The sequence below is a fragment of the Chiloscyllium plagiosum genome, unplaced genomic scaffold (assembly GCF_037043375.1).
Source record: "Chiloscyllium plagiosum isolate Xiang-an unplaced genomic scaffold, Cpla_swu_hap1 HiC_scaffold_45, whole genome shotgun sequence".
Taxonomy (NCBI): Eukaryota; Metazoa; Chordata; class Chondrichthyes; order Orectolobiformes; family Hemiscylliidae; genus Chiloscyllium; species Chiloscyllium plagiosum.
This window is the reverse complement of record NW_028270183.1, coordinates 44916047-44939454: the sequence shown is the minus strand read 5'-3', so window position 1 is coordinate 44939454 and position 23408 is coordinate 44916047. Positions and strand designations below refer to the sequence as shown.

At 44.8% G+C, this 23408-nt stretch overlaps 3 non-coding genes across 3 annotated transcripts; all 3 read left to right on the top strand.

Moving 5' to 3' along the window:
* The first annotated feature begins 2033 nt into the window (after nt 1-2033).
* Nucleotides 2034-2107, top strand: trnai-aau (transfer RNA isoleucine (anticodon AAU)). The gene has a single exon. It is a non-coding gene; the product is annotated as a tRNA-Ile (tRNA).
* A 6777-nt stretch (nt 2108-8884) lies between these two features.
* trnai-aau (transfer RNA isoleucine (anticodon AAU)) lies at nt 8885-8958 on the top strand. The gene has a single exon. It is a non-coding gene; the product is annotated as a tRNA-Ile (tRNA).
* Nucleotides 8959-13452: 4494 nt separating this feature from the next.
* Nucleotides 13453-13526, top strand: trnai-aau (transfer RNA isoleucine (anticodon AAU)). Its single transcript has one exon. It is a non-coding gene; the product is annotated as a tRNA-Ile (tRNA).
* Nucleotides 13527-23408: the final 9882 nt, after the last annotated feature.

The following is a 23408-nucleotide window of genomic DNA, read 5'->3' as shown; positions in this document are numbered from 1 at the left end:
ATTTTTCCAAACAGCGTACTCCACCAAACCACGAAACAGGAAGCCTCACCTGCGCAATAAAACATTTGACAGGGATAGACGCACGACTTGATCGCCGTACCCATGATGACTGCTGGATGTTGTCTGCAGCAAATCATTCAGTCTCAATTGTTTTCACAAACAAATGCAAATCATGAAATATATGCAGTATTAAGCAGACCTGGCACAGTCTCGGAGCAGAACCAGAGTTCAGGCTTCAATTCAAATCAAAGATTCGTTCATGTTATTTTCCTTGATCTCTGTTAATACTTGTCACGCGTCTTCCAGAGGGAATTCATTCGCTTGCTCACCTCTCACGCATCGAAGTTGGAGTTATCATGACACCAGCAATATCATAGAGCCATTAATAAAATAAAATTACTGCGGATGCTGGAATCTGAAACCAAAAGGGAAAATGCTGGAAAGTCTTAGCAGGTCTGGCACCATCTGCAAGGAGAGAAAAGAGCTGACGTTTCGAGTCGAACCGATCCTTTGTTAAAGATAAAAAAGGGGGAGAAATAGGGAGCTGTTTACACCAGGCTGAGAGACGGTGAGTCAGGGCTCCAGATGCAAAGGTGATAATGAGAGTGCATGGAGAGATCGAAGGCAGATTAGGAGCCGTGAATGACGCAGGCTGCAGCCAGTGCTATGTGACAAAATATGTGGGGGATGGGTGAAGCAGAGACAAAATGGAAAACAGGGGAGAAGGGTAACAAAGCGGGAAGAGGTAAGGAAAAAGATATTGAGAGAGTGGGGAGCGAGAGAAAGAGAGACAATCAAGAAACAAGAGTTACAGAACAATGAAAAAAACACAAATAAAAAAGATAAATAAAATAATTGAAATAAAATTACCTGAAGTTGTTTGAATTCAACAACTTGAGACAATTTTACTTCATTGATTTTATTTATCTTTTTTATCATTTCACCTGCACTATCATAGAGCTCATTAGATATGGACAGCACTGAAAACACAGTCTTCGGTCGAACTCGTCCATTCCGTACAGATATCTTCAATTGATCCAGCCGCGATTGCATGCATTTGACCCATGTCTCTCTAAACACTGCCTATTCAAATACACGTCCAGATTCCTTAAAAGTATTGGAATTTTACCATCCATCACCAGCTCGTCTGGCAACATGTTCCAGAAACGCACCACCCTCTGCGCGCAGCCATTGCCCATCACTGCCTTTCCAATTCTCGCCCTCCCACACCTGATTTATACCCTCCAGTTCTGCACTGCCACACCTGAGCGAAAGAAACTTGTCTATTTACCCGATTCATGCCCCTCATGATTGAAAAGCCTCCATAAGATCCGCTCCCAGCCTCTGACCCGCCAGGCAATATCGTGAGTGAGTGTTCAGCCTGTAAACGTTTGCACGTTTTCCATTTTCAAATGGAGGATGTAGCATGCTGTCTGAAGCAATCATCTAAGCATCTGATCTGTCACTGACGACCGCTGCAGGAAGGCGTGATAACTTGCTAAATATGCTGTCAAACGAAGATTGCATTAGTAACATGAGTGATTGAGCAAAACGTGCAATTGGCTTCTGAGCTGTTGCTGACACCAAAGCAACTGCGTCGTTCGGGAGCAGAAAAGTCCCACTATTAGATTTCAATTCAAATGAATTTGGCATAAGGTTCGTAGCAGGTTATCAGCAGCACATAACCCTGACTCCAAAAGTCTGTGAGTATCCAGAAGAACAGTGAACGATCGTTGAAGGTACGTTTCTACAGACGATATTTTTCAACAAGACAAGCTGCAGGTGAGCTGGTGGCATTGCGATTGAAATTGCATGCGTCCGGACATTGTGCTTAATTTTGAATATCAGAGCAAATGGTTAAGTCGAGTATGCGCGTTCGGAAAAGTAAATGCTTTTTTTTTCGTTGAACAGCTTTGCAACGAAAGGAAATACTTCAGTCTCTCGTGCGATCGACATGAAGCAGAAAATGAACAGCCGCCGTGGTTGTGAGCACCGGCAATATAGGCATTTGCTTTCGCGGTCTGAGCTGTGTTGGTCGGTTAGCTCAGCTGGTTAGAGCGTGGTGTTAATAACGCCAAGGTCGTGGGTTCAATCCCCGCACTGACCATGTGCGGCGCTTCCGTCGTTAGCCGGGCTGTGTCAGTGTTCCCCGTGGCTTTTACTTTCACTGTCTGCAAGAACTTGTCACATGGTCGGTTGAGATGTGTGCTCATTCGAAAGGCGACCATCGCTGTCATGGAACATCAACCCGCTGGTCCCATGCCGGATCTCAGCTGCGATGCTATTTTTCCAAACAGCGTACTCCACCAAACCACGAAACAGGAAGCCTCACCTGCGCAATAAAACATTTGACAGGGATAGACGCACGACTTGATCGCCGTACCCATGATGACTGCTGGATGTTGTCTGCAGCAAATCATTCAGTCTCAATTGTTTTCACAAACAAATGCAAATCATGAAATATATGCAGTATTAAGCAGACCTGGCACAGTCTCGGAGCAGAACCAGAGTTCAGGCTTCAATTCAAATCAAAGATTCGTTCATGTTATTTTCCTTGATCTCTGTTAATACTTGTCACGCGTCTTCCAGAGGGAATTCATTCGCTTGCTCACCTCTCACGCATCGAAGTTGGAGTTATCATGACACCAGCAATATCATAGAGCCATTAATAAAATAAAATTACTGCGGATGCTGGAATCTGAAACCAAAAGGGAAAATGCTGGAAAGTCTTAGCAGGTCTAGCACCATCTGCAAGGAGAGAAAAGAGCTGACGTTTCGAGTCGAACCGATCCTTTGTTAAAGATAAAAAAGGGGGAGAAATAGGGAGCTGTTTACACCAGGCTGAGAGACGGTGAGTCAGGGCTCCAGATGCAAAGGTGATAATGAGAGTGCATGGAGAGATCGAAGGCAGATTAGGAGCCGTGAATGACGCAGGCTGCAGCCAGTGCTATGTGACAAAATATGTGGGGGATGGGTGAAGCAGAGACAAAATGGAAAACAGGGGAGAAGGGTAACAAAGCGGGAAGAGGTAAGGAAAAAGATATTGAGAGAGTGGGGAGCGAGAGAAAGAGAGACAATCAAGAAACAAGAGTTACAGAACAATGAAAAAAACACAAATAAAAAAGATAAATAAAATAATTGAAATAAAATTACCTGAAGTTGTTTGAATTCAACAACTTGAGACAATTTTACTTCATTGATTTTATTTATCTTTTTTATCATTTCACCAGCACTATCATAGAGCTCATTAGATATGGACAGCACTGAAAACACAGTCTTCGGTCGAACTCGTCCATTCCGAACAGATATCTTCAATTGATCCAGCCGCGATTGCATGCATTTGACCCATGTCTCTCTAAACACTGCCTATTCAAATACACGTCCAGATTCCTTAAAAGTATTGGAATTTTACCATCCATCACCAGCTCGTCTGGCAGCATGTTCCAGAAACGCACCACCCTCTGCGCGCAGCCATTGCCCATCACTGCCTTTCCAATTCTCGCCCTCCCACACCTGATTTATACCCTCCAGTTCTGCACTGCCACACCTGAGCGAAAGAAACTTGTCTATTTACCCGATTCATGCCCCTCATGATTGAAAAGCCTCCATAAGATCCGCTCCCAGCCTCTGACCCGCCAGGCAATATCGTGAGTGAGTGTTCAGCCTGTAAACGTTTGCACGTTTTCCATTTTCAAATGGAGGATGTAGCATGCTGTCTGAAGCAATCATCTAAGCATCTGATCTGTCACTGACGACCGCTGCAGGAAGGCGTGATAACTTGCTAAATATGCTGTCAAACGAAGATTGCATTAGTAACATGAGTGATTGAGCAAAACGTGCAATTGGCTTCTGAGCTGTTGCTGACACCAAAGCAACTGCGTCGTTCGGGAGCAGAAAAGTCCCACTATTAGATTTCAATTCAAATGAATTTGGCATAAGGTTCGTAGCAGGTTATCAGCAGCACATAACCCTGACTCCAAAAGTCTGTGAGTATCCAGAAGAACAGTGAACGATCGTTGAAGGTACGTTTCTACAGACGATATTTTTCAACATGACAAGCTGCAGGTGAGCTGGTGGCATTGCGATTGAAATTGCATGCGTCCGGACATTGTGCTTAATTTTGAATATCAGAGCAAATGGTTAAGTCGAGTATGCGCGTTCGGAAAAGTAAATGCTTTTTTTTTCGTTGAACAGCTTTGCAACGAAAGGAAATACTTCAGTCTCTCGTGCGATCGACATGAAACAGAAAATGAACAGCCGCCGTGGTTGTGAGCACCGGCAATATAGGCATTTACTTTCGCGGCCGGTGCTGTGTTGGTCGGTTACCTCAGCTGGTTAGAGCGTGGTGCTAATAACGGAAAGGTCGTGGGTTCAATCCCCGCACTGACCACGAGAGGCGCTTCCGTCGTTAGCAGGGCTGTGTCAGTGTTCCCCGTGGCTTTTACTTTCACTGTCTGCAAGAACTTGTCACATGGTCGGTTGAGATGTGTGCTCATTCGAAAGGCGACCATCGCTGTCATGGAACATCAACCCGCTGGTCCCATGCCGGATCTCAGCTGCGATGCTATTTTTCCAAACAGCGTACTCCACCAAACCACGAAACAGGAAGCCTCACCTGCGCAATAAAACATTTGACAGGGATAGACGCACGACTTGATCGCCGTACCCATGATGACTGCTGGATGTTGTCTGCAGCAAATCATTCAGTCTCAATTGTTTTCACAAACAAATGCAAATCATGAAATATATGCAGTATTAAGCAGACCTGGCACAGTCTCGGAGCAGAACCAGAGTTCAGGCTTCAATTCAAATCAAAGATTCGTTCATGTTATTTTCCTTGATCTCTGTTAATACTTGTCACGCGTCTTCCAGAGGGAATTCATTCGCTTGCTCACCTCTCACGCATCGAAGTTGGAGTTATCATGACACCAGCAATATCATAGAGCCATTAATAAAATAAAATTACTGCGGATGCTGGAATCTGAAACCAAAAGAGAAAATGCTGGAAAGTCTTAGCAGGTCTGGCACCATCTGCAAGGAGAGAAAAGAGCTGACGTTTCGAGTCGAACCGATCCTTTGTTAAAGATAAAAAAAGGGGGAGAAATAGGGAGCTGTTTACACCAGGCTGAGAGACGGTGAGTCAGGGCTCCAGATGCAAAGGTGATAATGAGAGTGCATGGAGAGATCGAAGGCAGATTAGGAGCCGTGAATGACGCAGGCTGCAGCCAGTGCTATGTGACAAAATATGTGGGGGATGGGTGAAGCAGAGACAAAATGGAAAACAGGGGAGAAGGGTAACAAAGCGGGAAGAGGTAAGGAAAAAGATATTGAGAGAGTGGGGAGCGAGAGAAAGAGAGACAATCAAGAAACAAGAGTTACAGAACAATGAAAAAAACACAAATAAAAAAGATAAATAAAATAATTGAAATAAAATTACCTGAAGTTGTTTGAATTCAACAACTTGAGACAATTTTACTTCATTGATTTTATTTATCATTTTTATCATTTCACCTGCACTATCATAGAGCTCATTAGATATGGACAGCACTGAAAACACAGTCTTCGGTCGAACTCGTCCATTCCGAACAGATATCTTCAATTGATCCAGCCGCGATTGCATGCATTTGACCCATGTCTCTCTAAACACTGCCTATTCAAATACACGTCCAGATTCCTTAAAAGTATTGGAATTTTACCATCCATCACCAGCTCGTCTGGCAACATGTTCCAGAAACGCACCACCCTCTGCGCGCAGCCATTGCCCATCACTGCCTTTCCAATTCTCGCCCTCCCACACCTGATTTATACCCTCCAGTTCTGCACTGCCACACCTGAGCGAAAGAAACTTGTCTATTTACCCGATTCATGCCCCTCATGATTGAAAAGCCTCCATAAGATCCGCTCCCAGCCTCTGACCCGCCAGGCAATATCGTGAGTGAGTGTTCAGCCTGTAAACGTTTGCACGTTTTCCATTTTCAAATGGAGGATGTAGCATGCTGTCTGAAGCAATCATCTAAGCATCTGATCTGTCACTGACGACCGCTGCAGGAAGGCGTGATAACTTGCTAAATATGCTGTCAAACGAAGATTGCATTAGTAACATGAGTGATTGAGCAAAACGTGCAATTGGCTTCTGAGCTGTTGCTGACACCAAAGCAACTGCGTCGTTCGGGAGCAGAAAAGTCCCACTATTAGATTTCAATTCAAATGAATTTGGCATAAGGTTCGTAGCAGGTTATCAGCAGCACATAACCCTGACTCCAAAAGTCTGTGAGTATCCAGAAGAACAGTGAGCGATCGTTGAAGGTACGTTTCTCCAGACGATATTTTTCAACATGACAAGCTGCAGGTGAGCTGGTGGCATTGCGATTGAAATTGCATGCGTCCGGACATTGTGCTTAATTTTGAATATCAGAGCAAATGGTGAAGTCGAGTATGCGCGTTCGGAAAAGTAAATGCTTTTTTTTTTCGTTGAAAAGCTTTGCAACGAAAGGAAATACTTCAGTCTCTCGTGCGATCGACATGAAGCAGAAAATGAACAGCCGCCGTGGTTGTGAGCACCGGCAATATAGGCATTTACTTTCGCCACTGCTGCTGTGTTGGTCGGTTAGCTCAGCTGGTTACAGCGTGGTGCTAATAACGGAAAGGTCGTGGGTTCAATCCCCGCACTGACCACGAGAGGCGCTTCCGTCGTTAGCAGGGCTGTGTCAGTGTTCCCCGTGGCTTTTACTTTCACTGTCTGCAAGAACTTGTCACATGGTCGGTTGAGATGTGTGCTCATTCGAAAGGCGACCATCGCTGTCATGGAACATCAACCCGCTGGTCCCATGCCGGATCTCAGCTGCGATGCTATTTTTCCAAACAGCGTACTCCACCAAACCACGAAACAGGAAGCCTCACCTGCGCAATAAAACATTTGACAGGGATAGACGCACGACTTGATCGCCGTACCCATGATGACTGCTGGATGTTGTCTGCAGCAAATCATTCAGTCTCAATTGTTTTCACAAACAAATGCAAATCATGAAATATATGCAGTATTAAGCAGACCTGGCACAGTCTCGGAGCAGAACCAGAGTTCAGGCTTCAATTCAAATCAAAGATTCGTTCATGTTATTTTCCTTGATCTCTGTTAATACTTGTCACGCGTCTTCCAGAGGGAATTCATTCGCTTGCTCACCTCTCACGCATCGAAGTTGGAGTTATCATGACACCAGCAATATCATAGAGCCATTAATAAAATAAAATTACTGCGGATGCTGGAATCTGAAACCAAAAGGGAAAATGCTGGAAAGTCTTAGCAGGTCTGGCACCATCTGCAAGGAGAGAAAAGAGCTGACGTTTCGAGTCGAACCGATCCTTTGTTAAAGATAAAAAAGGGGGAGAAATAGGGAGCTGTTTACACCAGGCTGAGAGACGGTGAGTCAGGGCTCCAGATGCAAAGGTGATAATGAGAGTGCATGGAGAGATCGAAGGCAGATTAGGAGCCGTGAATGACGCAGGCTGCAGCCAGTGCTATGTGACAAAATATGTGGGGGATGGGTGAAGCAGAGACAAAATGGAAAACAGGGGAGAAGGGTAACAAAGCGGGAAGAGGTAAGGAAAAAGATATTGAGAGAGTGGGGAGCGAGAGAAAGAGAGACAATCAAGAAACAAGAGTTACAGAACAATGAAAAAAACACAAATAAAAAAGATAAATAAAATAATTGAAATAAAATTACCTGAAGTTGTTTGAATTCAACAACTTGAGACAATTTTACTTCATTGATTTTATTTATCTTTTTTATCATTTCACCTGCACTATCATAGAGCTCATTAGATATGGACAGCACTGAAAACACAGTCTTCGGTCGAACTCGTCCATTCCGAACAGATATCTTCAATTGATCCAGCCGCGATTGCATGCATTTGACCCATGTCTCTCTAAACACTGCCTATTCAAATACACGTCCAGATTCCTTAAAAGTATTGGAATTTTACCATCCATCACCAGCTCGTCTGGCAACATGTTCCAGAAACGCACCACCCTCTGCGCGCAGCCATTGCCCATCACTGCCTTTCCAATTCTCGCCCTCCCACACCTGATTTATACCCTCCAGTTCTGCACTGCCACACCTGAGCGAAAGAAACTTGTCTATTTACCCGATTCATGCCCCTCATGATTGAAAAGCCTCCATAAGATCCGCTCCCAGCCTCTGACCCGCCAGGCAATATCGTGAGTGAGTGTTCAGCCTGTAAACGTTTGCACGTTTTCCATTTTCAAATGGAGGATGTAGCATGCTGTCTGAAGCAATCATCTAAGCATCTGATCTGTCACTGACGACCGCTGCAGGAAGGCGTGATAACTTGCTAAATATGCTGTCAAACGAAGATTGCATTAGTAACATGAGTGATTGAGCAAAACGTGCAATTGGCTTCTGAGCTGTTGCTGACACCAAAGCAACTGCGTCGTTCGGGAGCAGAAAAGTCCCACTATTAGATTTCAATTCAAATGAATTTGGCATAAGGTTCGTAGCAGGTTATCAGCAGCACATAACCCTGACTCCAAAAGTCTGTGAGTATCCAGAAGAACAGTGAACGATCGTTGAAGGTACGTTTCTACAGACGATATTTTTCAACAAGACAAGCTGCAGGTGAGCTGGTGGCATTGCGATTGAAATTGCATGCGTCCGGACATTGTGCTTAATTTTGAATATCAGAGCAAATGGTTAAGTCGAGTATGCGCGTTCGGAAAAGTAAATGCTTTTTTTTTCGTTGAACAGCTTTGCAACGAAAGGAAATACTTCAGTCTCTCGTGCGATCGACATGAAGCAGAAAATGAACAGCCGCCGTGGTTGTGAGCACCGGCAATATAGGCATTTGCTTTCGCGGTCTGAGCTGTGTTGGTCGGTTAGCTCAGCTGGTTAGAGCGTGGTGTTAATAACGCCAAGGTCGTGGGTTCAATCCCCGCACTGACCATGTGCGGCGCTTCCGTCGTTAGCCGGGCTGTGTCAGTGTTCCCCGTGGCTTTTACTTTCACTGTCTGCAAGAACTTGTCACATGGTCGGTTGAGATGTGTGCTCATTCGAAAGGCGACCATCGCTGTCATGGAACATCAACCCGCTGGTCCCATGCCGGATCTCAGCTGCGATGCTATTTTTCCAAACAGCGTACTCCACCAAACCACGAAACAGGAAGCCTCACCTGCGCAATAAAACATTTGACAGGGATAGACGCACGACTTGATCGCCGTACCCATGATGACTGCTGGATGTTGTCTGCAGCAAATCATTCAGTCTCAATTGTTTTCACAAACAAATGCAAATCATGAAATATATGCAGTATTAAGCAGACCTGGCACAGTCTCGGAGCAGAACCAGAGTTCAGGCTTCAATTCAAATCAAAGATTCGTTCATGTTATTTTCCTTGATCTCTGTTAATACTTGTCACGCGTCTTCCAGAGGGAATTCATTCGCTTGCTCACCTCTCACGCATCGAAGTTGGAGTTATCATGACACCAGCAATATCATAGAGCCATTAATAAAATAAAATTACTGCGGATGCTGGAATCTGAAACCAAAAGGGAAAATGCTGGAAAGTCTTAGCAGGTCTGGCACCATCTGCAAGGAGAGAAAAGAGCTGACGTTTCGAGTCGAACCGATCCTTTGTTAAAGATAAAAAAAGGGGGAGAAATAGGGAGCTGTTTACACCAGGCTGAGAGACGGTGAGTCAGGGCTCCAGATGCAAAGGTGATAATGAGAGTGCATGGAGAGATCGAAGGCAGATTAGGAGCCGTGAATGACGCAGGCTGCAGCCAGTGCTATGTGACAAAATATGTGGGGGATGGGTGAAGCAGAGACAAAATGGAAAACAGGGGAGAAGGGTAACAAAGCGGGAAGAGGTAAGGAAAAAGATATTGAGAGAGTGGGGAGCGAGAGAAAGAGAGACAATCAAGAAACAAGAGTTACAGAACAATGAAAAAAACACAAATAAAAAAGATAAATAAAATAATTGAAATAAAATTACCTGAAGTTGTTTGAATTCAACAACTTGAGACAATTTTACTTCATTGATTTTATTTATCATTTTTATCATTTCACCTGCACTATCATAGAGCTCATTAGATATGGACAGCACTGAAAACACAGTCTTCGGTCGAACTCGTCCATTCCGAACAGATATCTTCAATTGATCCAGCCGCGATTGCATGCATTTGACCCATGTCTCTCTAAACACTGCCTATTCAAATACACGTCCAGATTCCTTAAAAGTATTGGAATTTTACCATCCATCACCAGCTCGTCTGGCAACATGTTCCAGAAACGCACCACCCTCTGCGCGCAGCCATTGCCCATCACTGCCTTTCCAATTCTCGCCCTCCCACACCTGATTTATACCCTCCAGTTCTGCACTGCCACACCTGAGCGAAAGAAACTTGTCTATTTACCCGATTCATGCCCCTCATGATTGAAAAGCCTCCATAAGATCCGCTCCCAGCCTCTGACCCGCCAGGCAATATCGTGAGTGAGTGTTCAGCCTGTAAACGTTTGCACGTTTTCCATTTTCAAATGGAGGATGTAGCATGCTGTCTGAAGCAATCATCTAAGCATCTGATCTGTCACTGACGACCGCTGCAGGAAGGCGTGATAACTTGCTAAATATGCTGTCAAACGAAGATTGCATTAGTAACATGAGTGATTGAGCAAAACGTGCAATTGGCTTCTGAGCTGTTGCTGACACCAAAGCAACTGCGTCGTTCGGGAGCAGAAAAGTCCCACTATTAGATTTCAATTCAAATGAATTTGGCATAAGGTTCGTAGCAGGTTATCAGCAGCACATAACCCTGACTCCAAAAGTCTGTGAGTATCCAGAAGAACAGTGAGCGATCGTTGAAGGTACGTTTCTCCAGACGATATTTTTCAACATGACAAGCTGCAGGTGAGCTGGTGGCATTGCGATTGAAATTGCATGCGTCCGGACATTGTGCTTAATTTTGAATATCAGAGCAAATGGTGAAGTCGAGTATGCGCGTTCGGAAAAGTAAATGCTTTTTTTTTTCGTTGAAAAGCTTTGCAACGAAAGGAAATACTTCAGTCTCTCGTGCGATCGACATGAAGCAGAAAATGAACAGCCGCCGTGGTTGTGAGCACCGGCAATATAGGCATTTACTTTCGCCACTGCTGCTGTGTTGGTCGGTTAGCTCAGCTGGTTACAGCGTGGTGCTAATAACGGAAAGGTCGTGGGTTCAATCCCCGCACTGACCACGAGAGGCGCTTCCGTCGTTAGCAGGGCTGTGTCAGTGTTCCCCGTGGCTTTTACTTTCACTGTCTGCAAGAACTTGTCACATGGTCGGTTGAGATGTGTGCTCATTCGAAAGGCGACCATCGCTGTCATGGAACATCAACCCGCTGGTCCCATGCCGGATCTCAGCTGCGATGCTATTTTTCCAAACAGCGTACTCCACCAAACCACGAAACAGGAAGCCTCACCTGCGCAATAAAACATTTGACAGGGATAGACGCACGACTTGATCGCCGTACCCATGATGACTGCTGGATGTTGTCTGCAGCAAATCATTCAGTCTCAATTGTTTTCACAAACAAATGCAAATCATGAAATATATGCAGTATTAAGCAGACCTGGCACAGTCTCGGAGCAGAACCAGAGTTCAGGCTTCAATTCAAATCAAAGATTCGTTCATGTTATTTTCCTTGATCTCTGTTAATACTTGTCACGCGTCTTCCAGAGGGAATTCATTCGCTTGCTCACCTCTCACGCATCGAAGTTGGAGTTATCATGACACCAGCAATATCATAGAGCCATTAATAAAATAAAATTACTGCGGATGCTGGAATCTGAAACCAAAAGGGAAAATGCTGGAAAGTCTTAGCAGGTCTGGCACCATCTGCAAGGAGAGAAAAGAGCTGACGTTTCGAGTCGAACCGATCCTTTGTTAAAGATAAAAAAGGGGGAGAAATAGGGAGCTGTTTACACCAGGCTGAGAGACGGTGAGTCAGGGCTCCAGATGCAAAGGTGATAATGAGAGTGCATGGAGAGATCGAAGGCAGATTAGGAGCCGTGAATGACGCAGGCTGCAGCCAGTGCTATGTGACAAAATATGTGGGGGATGGGTGAAGCAGAGACAAAATGGAAAACAGGGGAGAAGGGTAACAAAGCGGGAAGAGGTAAGGAAAAAGATATTGAGAGAGTGGGGAGCGAGAGAAAGAGAGACAATCAAGAAACAAGAGTTACAGAACAATGAAAAAAACACAAATAAAAAAGATAAATAAAATAATTGAAATAAAATTACCTGAAGTTGTTTGAATTCAACAACTTGAGACAATTTTACTTCATTGATTTTATTTATCTTTTTTATCATTTCACCTGCACTATCATAGAGCTCATTAGATATGGACAGCACTGAAAACACAGTCTTCGGTCGAACTCGTCCATTCCGAACAGATATCTTCAATTGATCCAGCCGCGATTGCATGCATTTGACCCATGTCTCTCTAAACACTGCCTATTCAAATACACGTCCAGATTCCTTAAAAGTATTGGAATTTTACCATCCATCACCAGCTCGTCTGGCAACATGTTCCAGAAACGCACCACCCTCTGCGCGCAGCCATTGCCCATCACTGCCTTTCCAATTCTCGCCCTCCCACACCTGATTTATACCCTCCAGTTCTGCACTGCCACACCTGAGCGAAAGAAACTTGTCTATTTACCCGATTCATGCCCCTCATGATTGAAAAGCCTCCATAAGATCCGCTCCCAGCCTCTGACCCGCCAGGCAATATCGTGAGTGAGTGTTCAGCCTGTAAACGTTTGCACGTTTTCCATTTTCAAATGGAGGATGTAGCATGCTGTCTGAAGCAATCATCTAAGCATCTGATCTGTCACTGACGACCGCTGCAGGAAGGCGTGATAACTTGCTAAATATGCTGTCAAACGAAGATTGCATTAGTAACATGAGTGATTGAGCAAAACGTGCAATTGGCTTCTGAGCTGTTGCTGACACCAAAGCAACTGCGTCGTTCGGGAGCAGAAAAGTCCCACTATTAGATTTCAATTCAAATGAATTTGGCATAAGGTTCGTAGCAGGTTATCAGCAGCACATAACCCTGACTCCAAAAGTCTGTGAGTATCCAGAAGAACAGTGAACGATCGTTGAAGGTACGTTTCTACAGACGATATTTTTCAACAAGACAAGCTGCAGGTGAGCTGGTGGCATTGCGATTGAAATTGCATGCGTCCGGACATTGTGCTTAATTTTGAATATCAGAGCAAATGGTTAAGTCGAGTATGCGCGTTCGGAAAAGTAAATGCTTTTTTTTTCGTTGAACAGCTTTGCAACGAAAGGAAATACTTCAGTCTCTCGTGCGATCGACATGAAGCAGAAAATGAACAGCCGCCGTGGTTGTGAGCACCGGCAATATAGGCATTTGCTTTCGCGGTCTGAGCTGTGTTGGTCGGTTAGCTCAGCTGGTTAGAGCGTGGTGCTAATAACGCCAAGGTCGTGGGTTCAATCCCCGCACTGACCATGTGCGGCGCTTCCGTCGTTAGCCGGGCTGTGTCAGTGTTCCCCGTGGCTTTTACTTTCACTGTCTGCAAGAACTTGTCACATGGTCGGTTGAGATGTGTGCTCATTCGAAAGGCGACCATCGCTGTCATGGAACATCAACCCGCTGGTCCCATGCCGGATCTCAGCTGCGATGCTATTTTTCCAAACAGCGTACTCCACCAAACCACGAAACAGGAAGCCTCACCTGCGCAATAAAACATTTGACAGGGATAGACGCACGACTTGATCGCCGTACCCATGATGACTGCTGGATGTTGTCTGCAGCAAATCATTCAGTCTCAATTGTTTTCACAAACAAATGCAAATCATGAAATATATGCAGTATTAAGCAGACCTGGCACAGTCTCGGAGCAGAACCAGAGTTCAGGCTTCAATTCAAATCAAAGATTCGTTCATGTTATTTTCCTTGATCTCTGTTAATACTTGTCACGCGTCTTCCAGAGGGAATTCATTCGCTTGCTCACCTCTCACGCATCGAAGTTGGAGTTATCATGACACCAGCAATATCATAGAGCCATTAATAAAATAAAATTACTGCGGATGCTGGAATCTGAAACCAAAAGAGAAAATGCTGGAAAGTCTTAGCAGGTCTGGCACCATCTGCAAGGAGAGAAAAGAGCTGACGTTTCGAGTCGAACCGATCCTTTGTTAAAGATAAAAAAAGGGGGAGAAATAGGGAGCTGTTTACACCAGGCTGAGAGACGGTGAGTCAGGGCTCCAGATGCAAAGGTGATAATGAGAGTGCATGGAGAGATCGAAGGCAGATTAGGAGCCGTGAATGACGCAGGCTGCAGCCAGTGCTATGTGACAAAATATGTGGGGGATGGGTGAAGCAGAGACAAAATGGAAAACAGGGGAGAAGGGTAACAAAGCGGGAAGAGGTAAGGAAAAAGATATTGAGAGAGTGGGGAGCGAGAGAAAGAGAGACAATCAAGAAACAAGAGTTACAGAACAATGAAAAAAACACAAATAAAAAAGATAAATAAAATAATTGAAATAAAATTACCTGAAGTTGTTTGAATTCAACAACTTGAGACAATTTTACTTCATTGATTTTATTTATCATTTTTATCATTTCACCTGCACTATCATAGAGCTCATTAGATATGGACAGCACTGAAAACACAGTCTTCGGTCGAACTCGTCCATTCCGAACAGATATCTTCAATTGATCCAGCCGCGATTGCATGCATTTGACCCATGTCTCTCTAAACACTGCCTATTCAAATACACGTCCAGATTCCTTAAAAGTATTGGAATTTTACCATCCATCACCAGCTCGTCTGGCAACATGTTCCAGAAACGCACCACCCTCTGCGCGCAGCCATTGCCCATCACTGCCTTTCCAATTCTCGCCCTCCCACACCTGATTTATACCCTCCAGTTCTGCACTGCCACACCTGAGCGAAAGAAACTTGTCTATTTACCCGATTCATGCCCCTCATGATTGAAAAGCCTCCATAAGATCCGCTCCCAGCCTCTGACCCGCCAGGCAATATCGTGAGTGAGTGTTCAGCCTGTAAACGTTTGCACGTTTTCCATTTTCAAATGGAGGATGTAGCATGCTGTCTGAAGCAATCATCTAAGCATCTGATCTGTCACTGACGACCGCTGCAGGAAGGCGTGATAACTTGCTAAATATGCTGTCAAACGAAGATTGCATTAGTAACATGAGTGATTGAGCAAAACGTGCAATTGGCTTCTGAGCTGTTGCTGACACCAAAGCAACTGCGTCGTTCGGGAGCAGAAAAGTCCCACTATTAGATTTCAATTCAAATGAATTTGGCATAAGGTTCGTAGCAGGTTATCAGCAGCACATAACCCTGACTCCAAAAGTCTGTGAGTATCCAGAAGAACAGTGAGCGATCGTTGAAGGTACGTTTCTCCAGACGATATTTTTCAACATGACAAGCTGCAGGTGAGCTGGTGGCATTGCGATTGAAATTGCATGCGTCCGGACATTGTGCTTAATTTTGAATATCAGAGCAAATGGTGAAGTCGAGTATGCGCGTTCGGAAAAGTAAATGCTTTTTTTTTTCGTTGAAAAGCTTTGCAACGAAAGGAAATACTTCAGTCTCTCGTGCGATCGACATGAAGCAGAAAATGAACAGCCGCCGTGGTTGTGAGCACCGGCAATATAGGCATTTACTTTCGCCACTGCTGCTGTGTTGGTCGGTTAGCTCAGCTGGTTACAGCGTGGTGCTAATAACGGAAAGGTCGTGGGTTCAATCCCCGCACTGACCACGAGAGGCGCTTCCGTCGTTAGCAGGGCTGTGTCAGTGTTCCCCGTGGCTTTTACTTTCACTGTCTGCAAGAACTTGTCACATGGTCGGTTGAGATGTGTGCTCATTCGAAAGGCGACCATCGCTGTCATGGAACATCAACCCGCTGGTCCCATGCCGGATCTCAGCTGCGATGCTATTTTTCCAAACAGCGTACTCCACCAAACCACGAAACAGGAAGCCTCACCTGCGCAATAAAACATTTGACAGGGATAGACGCACGACTTGATCGCCGTACCCATGATGACTGCTGGATGTTGTCTGCAGCAAATCATTCAGTCTCAATTGTTTTCACAAACAAATGCAAATCATGAAATATATGCAGTATTAAGCAGACCTGGCACAGTCTCGGAGCAGAACCAGAGTTCAGGCTTCAATTCAAATCAAAGATTCGTTCATGTTATTTTCCTTGATCTCTGTTAATACTTGTCACGCGTCTTCCAGAGGGAATTCATTCGCTTGCTCACCTCTCACGCATCGAAGTTGGAGTTATCATGACACCAGCAATATCATAGAGCCATTAATAAAATAAAATTACTGCGGATGCTGGAATCTGAAACCAAAAGAGAAAATGCTGGAAAGTCTTAGCAGGTCTGGCACCATCTGCAAGGAGAGAAAAGAGCTGACGTTTCGAGTCGAACCGATCCTTTGTTAAAGATAAAAAAAGGGGGAGAAATAGGGAGCTGTTTACACCAGGCTGAGAGACGGTGAGTCAGGGCTCCAGATGCAAAGGTGATAATGAGAGTGCATGGAGAGATCGAAGGCAGATTAGGAGCCGTGAATGACGCAGGCTGCAGCCAGTGCTATGTGACAAAATATGTGGGGGATGGGTGAAGCAGAGACAAAATGGAAAACAGGGGAGAAGGGTAACAAAGCGGGAAGAGGTAAGGAAAAAGATATTGAGAGAGTGGGGAGCGAGAGAAAGAGAGACAATCAAGAAACAAGAGTTACAGAACAATGAAAAAAACACAAATAAAAAAGATAAATAAAATAATTGAAATAAAATTACCTGAAGTTGTTTGAATTCAACAACTTGAGACAATTTTACTTCATTGATTTTATTTATCTTTTTTATCATTTCACCTGCACTATCATAGAGCTCATTAGATATGGACAGCACTGAAAACACAGTCTTCGGTCGAACTCGTCCATTCCGAACAGATATCTTCAATTGATCCAGCCGCGATTGCATGCATTTGACCCATGTCTCTCTAAAGACTGCCTATTCAAATACACGTCCAGATTCCTTAAAAGTATTGGAATTTTACCATCCATCACCAGCTCGTCTGGCAACATGTTCCAGAAACGCACCACCCTCTGCGCGCAGCCATTGCCCATCACTGCCTTTCCAATTCTCGCCCTCCCACACCTGATTTATACCCTCCAGTTCTGCACTGCCACACCTGAGCGAAGGAAACTTGTCTATTTACCCGATTCATGCCCCTCATGATTGAAAAGCCTCCATAAGATCCGATCCCAGCCTCTGACCCGCCAGGCAATATCGTGAGTGAGTGTTCAGCCTGTAAACGTTTGCACGTTTTCCATTTTCAAATGGAGGATGTAGCATGCTGTCTGAAGCAATCATCTAAGCATCTGATCTGTCACTGACGACCGCTGCAGGAAGGCGTGATAACTTGCTAAATATGCTGTCAAACGAAGATTGCATTAGTAACATGAGTGATTGAGCAAAACGTGCAATTGGCTTCTGAGCTGTTGCTGACACCAAAGCAACTGCGTCGTTCGGGAGCAGAAAAGTCCCACTATTAGATTTCAATTCAAATGAATTTGGCATAAGGTTCGTAGCAGGTTATCAGCAGCACATAACCCTGACTCCAAAAGTCTGTGAGTATCCAGAAGAACAGTGAGCGATCGTTGAAGGTACGTTTCTCCAGACGATATTTTTCAACATGACAAGCTGCAGGTGAGCTGGTGGCATTGCGATTGAAATTGCATGCGTCCGGACATTGTGCTTAATTTTGAATATCAGAGCAAATGGTTAAGTCGAGTATGCGCGTTCGGAAAAGTAAATGCTTTTTTTTTCGTTGAAAAGCTTTGCAACGAAAGGAAATACTTCAGTCTCTCGTGCGATCGACATGAAGCAGAAAATGAACAGCCGCCGTGGTTGTGAGCACCGGCAATATAGGCATTTACTTTCGCGGCCGGTGCTGTGTTGGTCGGTTACCTCAGCTGGTTAGAGCGTGGTGCTAATAACGGAAAGGTCGTGGGTTCAATCCCCGCACTGACCACGAGAGGCGCTTCCGTCGTTAGCAGGGCTGTGTCAGTGTTCCCCGTGGCTTTTACTTTCACTGTCTGCAAGAACTTGTCACATGGTCGGTTGAGATGTGTGCTCATTCGAAAGGCGACCATCGCTGTCATGGAACATCAACCCGCTGGTCCCATGCCGGATCTCAGCTGCGATGCTATTTTTCCAAACAGCGTACTCCACCAAACCACGAAACAGGAAGCCTCACCTGCGCAATAAAACATTTGACAGGGATAGACGCACGACTTGATCGCCGTACCCATGATGACTGCTGGATGTTGTCTGCAGCAAATCATTCAGTCTCAATTGTTTTCACAAACAAATGCAAATCATGAAATATATGCAGTATTAAGCAGACCTGGCACAGTCTCGGAGCAGAACCAGAGTTCAGGCTTCAATTCAAATCAAAGATTCGTTCATGTTATTTTCCTTGATCTCTGTTAATACTTGTCACGCGTCTTCCAGAGGGAATTCATTCGCTTGCTCACCTCTCACGCATCGAAGTTGGAGTTATCATGACACCAGCAATATCATAGAGCCATTAATAAAATAAAATTACTGCGGATGCTGGAATCTGAAACCAAAAGAGAAAATGCTGGAAAGTCTTAGCAGGTCTGGCACCATCTGCAAGGAGAGAAAAGAGCTGACGTTTCGAGTCGAACCGATCCTTTGTTAAAGATAAAAAAAGGGGGAGAAATAGGGAGCTGTTTACACCAGGCTGAGAGACGGTGAGTCAGGGCTCCAGATGCAAAGGTGATAATGAGAGTGCATGGAGAGATCGAAGGCAGATTAGGAGCCGTGAATGACGCAGGCTGCAGCCAGTGCTATGTGACAAAATATGTGGGGGATGGGTGAAGCAGAGACAAAATGGAAAACAGGGGAGAAGGGTAACAAAGCGGGAAGAGGTAAGGAAAAAGATATTGAGAGAGTGGGGAGCGAGAGAAAGAGAGACAATCAAGAAACAAGAGTTACAGAACAATGAAAAAAACACAAATAAAAAAGATAAATAAAATAATTGAAATAAAATTACCTGAAGTTGTTTGAATTCAACAACTTGAGACAATTTTACTTCATTGATTTTATTTATCTTTTTTATCATTTCACCTGCACTATCATAGAGCTCATTAGATATGGACAGCACTGAAAACACAGTCTTCGGTCGAACTCGTCCATTCCGAACAGATATCTTCAATTGATCCAGCCGCGATTGCATGCATTTGACCCATGTCTCTCTAAACACTGCCTATTCAAATACACGTCCAGATTCCTTAAAAGTATTGGAATTTTACCATCCATCACCAGCTCGTCTGGCAACATGTTCCAGAAACGCACCACCCTCTGCGCGCAGCCATTGCCCATCACTGCCTTTCCAATTCTCGCCCTCCCACACCTGATTTATACCCTCCAGTTCTGCACTGCCACACCTGAGCGAAAGAAACTTGTCTATTTACCCGATTCATGCCCCTCATGATTGAAAAGCCTCCATAAGATCCGCTCCCAGCCTCTGACCCGCCAGGCAATATCGTGAGTGAGTGTTCAGCCTGTAAACGTTTGCACGTTTTCCATTTTCAAATGGAGGATGTAGCATGCTGTCTGAAGCAATCATCTAAGCATCTGATCTGTCACTGACGACCGCTGCAGGAAGGCGTGATAACTTGCTAAATATGCTGTCAAACGAAGATTGCATTAGTAACATGAGTGATTGAGCAAAACGTGCAATTGGCTTCTGAGCTGTTGCTGACACCAAAGCAACTGCGTCGTTCGGGAGCAGAAAAGTCCCACTATTAGATTTCAATTCAAATGAATTTGGCATAAGGTTCGTAGCAGGTTATCAGCAGCACATAACCCTGACTCCAAAAGTCTGTGAGTATCCAGAAGAACAGTGAGCGATCGTTGAAGGTACGTTTCTCCAGACGATATTTTTCAACATGACAAGCTGCAGGTGAGCTGGTGGCATTGCGATTGAAATTGCATGCGTCCGGACATTGTGCTTAATTTTGAATATCAGAGCAAATGGTTAAGTCGAGTATGCGCGTTCGGAAAAGTAAATGCTTTTTTTTTCGTTGAAAAGCTTTGCAACGAAAGGAAATACTTCAGTCTCTCGTGCGATCGACATGAAGCAGAAAATGAACAGCCGCCGTGGTTGTGAGCACCGGCAATATAGGCATTTACTTTCGCGACTGCTGCTGTGTTGGTCGGTTAGCTCAGCTGGTTACAGCGTGGTGCTAATAACGGAAAGGTCGTGGGTTCAATCCCCGCACTGACCACGAGAGGCGCTTCCGTCGTTAGCAGGGCTGTGTCAGTGTTCCCCGTGGCTTTTACTTTCACTGTCTGCAAGAACTTGTCACATGGTCGGTTGAGATGTGTGCTCATTCGAAAGGCGACCATCGCTGTCATGGAACATCAACCCGCTGGTCCCATGCCGGATCTCAGCTGCGATGCTATTTTTCCAAACAGCGTACTCCACCAAACCACGAAACAGGAAGCCTCACCTGCGCAATAAAACATTTGACAGGGATAGACGCACGACTTGATCGCCGTACCCATGATGACTGCTGGATGTTGTCTGCAGCAAATCATTCAGTCTCAATTGTTTTCACAAACAAATGCAAATCATGAAATATATGCAGTATTAAGCAGACCTGGCACAGTCTCGGAGCAGAACCAGAGTTCAGGCTTCAATTCAAATCAAAGATTCGTTCATGTTATTTTCCTTGATCTCTGTTAATACTTGTCACGCGTCTTCCAGAGGGAATTCATTCGCTTGCTCACCTCTCACGCATCGAAGTTGGAGTTATCATGACACCAGCAATATCATAGAGCCATTAATAAAATAAAATTACTGCGGATGCTGGAATCTGAAACCAAAAGAGAAAATGCTGGAAAGTCTTAGCAGGTCTGGCACCATCTGCAAGGAGAGAAAAGAGCTGACGTTTCGAGTCGAACCGATCCTTTGTTAAAGATAAAAAAAGGGGGAGAAATAGGGAGCTGTTTACACCAGGCTGAGAGACGGTGAGTCAGGGCTCCAGATGCAAAGGTGATAATGAGAGTGCATGGAGAGATCGAAGGCAGATTAGGAGCCGTGAATGACGCAGGCTGCAGCCAGTGCTATGTGACAAAATATGTGGGGGATGGGTGAAGCAGAGACAAAATGGAAAACAGGGGAGAAGGGTAACAAAGCGGGAAGAGGTAAGGAAAAAGATATTGAGAGAGTGGGGAGCGAGAGAAAGAGAGACAATCAAGAAACAAGAGTTACAGAACAATGAAAAAAACACAAATAAAAAAGATAAATAAAATAATTGAAATAAAATTACCTGAAGTTGTTTGAATTCAACAACTTGAGACAATTTTACTTCATTGATTTTATTTATCTTTTTTATCATTTCACCTGCACTATCATAGAGCTCATTAGATATGGACAGCACTGAAAACACAGTCTTCGGTCGAACTCGTCCATTCCGAACAGATATCTTCAATTGATCCAGCCGCGATTGCATGCATTTGACCCATGTCTCTCTAAAGACTGCCTATTCAAATACACGTCCAGATTCCTTAAAAGTATTGGAATTTTACCATCCATCACCAGCTCGTCTGGCAACATGTTCCAGAAACGCACCACCCTCTGCGCGCAGCCATTGCCCATCACTGCCTTTCCAATTCTCGCCCTCCCACACCTGATTTATACCCTCCAGTTCTGCACTGCCACACCTGAGCGAAAGAAACTTGTCTATTTACCCGATTCATGCCCCTCATGATTGAAAAGCCTCCATAAGATCCGCTCCCAGCCTCTGACCCGCCAGGCAATATCGTGAGTGAGTGTTCAGCCTGTAAACGTTTGCACGTTTTCCATTTTCAAATGGAGGATGTAGCATGCTGTCTGAAGCAATCATCTAAGCATCTGATCTGTCACTGACGACCGCTGCAGGAAGGCGTGATAACTTGCTAAATATGCTGTCAAACGAAGATTGCATTAGTAACATGAGTGATTGAGCAAAACGTGCAATTGGCTTCTGAGCTGTTGCTGACACCAAAGCAACTGCGTCGTTCGGGAGCAGAAAAGTCCCACTATTAGATTTCAATTCAAATGAATTTGGCATAAGGTTCGTAGCAGGTTATCAGCAGCACATAACCCTGACTCCAAAAGTCTGTGAGTATCCAGAAGAACAGTGAGCGATCGTTGAAGGTACGTTTCTCCAGACGATATTTTTCAACATGACAAGCTGCAGGTGAGCTGGTGGCATTGCGATTGAAATTGCATGCGTCCGGACATTGTGCTTAATTTTGAATATCAGAGCAAATGGTTAAGTCGAGTATGCGCGTTCGGAAAAGTAAATGCTTTTTTTTTCGTTGAACAGCTTTGCAACGAAAGGAAATACTTCAGTCTCTCGTGCGATCGACATGAAGCAGAAAATGAACAGCCGCCGTGGTTGTGAGCACCGGCAATATAGGCATTTACTTTCGCGGCCGGTGCTGTGTTGGTCGGTTACCTCAGCTGGTTAGAGCGTGGTGCTAATAACGGAAAGGTCGTGGGTTCAATCCCCGCACTGACCACGAGAGGCGCTTCCGTCGTTAGCAGGGCTGTGTCAGTGTTCCCCGTGGCTTTTACTTTCACTGTCTGCAAGAACTTGTCACATGGTCGGTTGAGATGTGTGCTCATTCGAAAGGCGACCATCGCTGTCATGGAACATCAACCCGCTGGTCCCATGCCGGATCTCAGCTGCGATGCTATTTTTCCAAACAGCGTACTCCACCAAACCACGAAACAGGAAGCCTCACCTGCGCAATAAAACATTTGACAGGGATAGACGCACGACTTGATCGCCGTACCCATGATGACTGCTGGATGTTGTCTGCAGCAAATCATTCAGTCTCAATTGTTTTCACAAACAAATGCAAATCATGAAATATATGCAGTATTAAGCAGACCTGGCACAGTCTCGGAGCAGAACCAGAGTTCAGGCTTCAATTCAAATCAAAGATTCGTTCATGTTATTTTCCTTGATCTCTGTTAATACTTGTCACGCGTCTTCCAGAGGGAATTCATTCGCTTGCTCACCTCTCACGCATCGAAGTTGGAGTTATCATGACACCAGCAATATCATAGAGCCATTAATAAAATAAAATTACTGCGGATGCTGGAATCTGAAACCAAAAGAGAAAATGCTGGAAAGTCTTAGCAGGTCTGGCACCATCTGCAAGGAGAGAAAAGAGCTGACGTTTCGAGTCGAACCGATCCTTTGTTAAAGATAAAAAAAGGGGGAGAAATAGGGAGCTGTTTACACCAGGCTGAGAGACG